The sequence below is a fragment of the Limulus polyphemus genome, unplaced genomic scaffold, assembly GCF_000517525.1.
Source record: "Limulus polyphemus unplaced genomic scaffold, Limulus_polyphemus-2.1.2 Scaffold3741, whole genome shotgun sequence".
NCBI lineage: Eukaryota > Metazoa > Arthropoda > Merostomata > Xiphosura > Limulidae > Limulus > Limulus polyphemus.
The window spans coordinates 11,514-13,711 of record NW_013669351.1 but is presented as its reverse complement, the minus strand read 5'-3'; positions in this window follow the sequence as shown (position 1 = coordinate 13,711).

Genomic DNA, 2,198 nt, shown 5'->3' with positions numbered 1-2,198 from the left:
TCTGTTGTCCACTTCGTCCCAACTGAAATGTCCTGGAGCGTGATAACGCCAAAGCCAAAAGTTAAAAAGTAACATTATCAACCAGTTCACGAGAAAAGGCAGTCATTTTTGACCAACATTAATAATATGGTAAACTGCGCTTTATATATTCTCCCAGTCAAGAATAACAATATTACAATATGTGTTTTAGACTGGATATCAATTGAGCTGTTTCCATATTTCGGCACTGTTAATAGTATTTTTTAAAATAAACCCACGGATACGAGTAGGTTTCGAAACTAGGGCACACGACACGGTTCGAAGCCCATCACCGAACACGCTCGCCCTTTCTAACATGGTGGGGGTGCTATACTGTAATGGTCAATCTCACTTTTCATTGTTGAATAGCGCTCCAAGAATAGGATATAGGTGGCGTTGATTAACACTGCCTTCTTTCTAGTCTATCACTTCTAAATTAGAGAAGGCTAGCACAGATAACTCTCGATTAGTTTTGTGCAAAATTAAACAAACGAACCAACGAAAGGAGATTAAATGTCTCGATTCAGTAGCGGATCCAGGATTTTGAAAACGGGAAAGCGCGATGATTCTGAACGTAAACGAGGAATTTTCGGGACTTCCCTGGTAGGGATTAAATGGGATATTTATATTTATTATAATGTTTGTTAGATGTTGGTGTTTTTGCTTTTTTATGTGTTTAAATCTAATATAAAATTCCACTACATTCTTCCCTCCTCAAAGATCAAATTTTTTCAATGATTTTGTCATAGAATGCCTACTTTTGAGAATGGGCAAAATTTGTAATACTGAAGATGCCAAGAAGAAGAAGAAGAAAGAAAAATATATCACTACAATCCATATCGATATCGGGAAAACGTGATAAAGAAGATGAACACGAAGAATGAGTAGGAAGAAAATTACAGACATATACCCATATTTCCTTATTTCGGAAGACTTTCTGAAAATATACAGAAGATATGTACCAACATAAGGTAAGGACAATATGATAGCAACTAGTACACACGAAACTACAGAATGATGCGTTAGAGAAAAAAAAAACAAAAAACATTTACAATATTTTCTGTGAATGTAGATTCTAGTACATTGGAGAAACAGAAAGACCACAAAAAGTGGAATTTAAGAATATAATAGTCATACAAGACTTGCTAAGACCGATCTATCAAGAACTAATGGTAGAGTGTGTCCTCAGTTAGGCACATCATAACTAAGATATGGTATAATATCCTTAGTCAAAACCACGCCTTCAAAAGCAATATTTTCGTAGTTTTTTTTTTTGTTTTTGTTTTTGTGATGTCCCATAGGTGTACATTCATATATTTATTGTAAAATAACACTGAACACTAAACTTCAGTAGTAAGATAACTAATTTGTTACCCGTCTTGTTGTTTGTGGTGTATCATTTTTCAGTCTACAGCTTCAACTATGTTCACATTGAAAGTAATTTTGTAAAGTGTTCAATCATTGGGCACGTGCTTTTGGATTACTCAGTAAAATTTAATGCGATACCCAGTCCATTTAACGATAATTTTTTTCAATAACGTTCTATTCACGCTAAGTTCACTGTTAGGCAGGGCTGACGAGAGATGGGGTGGGGGTGCCTCGGGATCCGGGGTCTGTTGGGAGGCCCGGCAGCGGGATATTCCAAAGCTTATTAGAAATGCATACTTTTTAATGAACTAAAATTGCTACTACTTTTTCATGGATTCATGAAGAAATGTGTCACCCAAATTTCTTTTATGAAAAATCAACAAAGGTTAATAAATAGAATGAAAGGGAGCCCGATGATTTTACTCACCCCGGGGCCTGGGCTGCCTCTCGATGTGCTGGTAGGCCAAACTTCACAAACGTTTCAACAAAAATTCCGAGACCAATGTTATGGTTTACTCACACTGTTGGGCAGTAACGTCCAAGGTAAGGACATTACTTTTCAAATTTAGTAAAATTTTCGGTAACGTCGTTAAATCTTTAGTCAAAACAGCGCGTTATTCTTTACTCGTTGCTTTTTAAATTCAGTAAAATTATAGCCTACTAATATACCGTTACGTCTCTGGTCGTTTGTTAATTTCCGGTATAAATTCTTCCCGAGGAACTTCAGCGATACAAGTCCTTTCTTAAATAAAACTAGTTCATTCTTTCTCAATACAACTTTGCAATACACAGAATTTCCACAGTCACTTTAA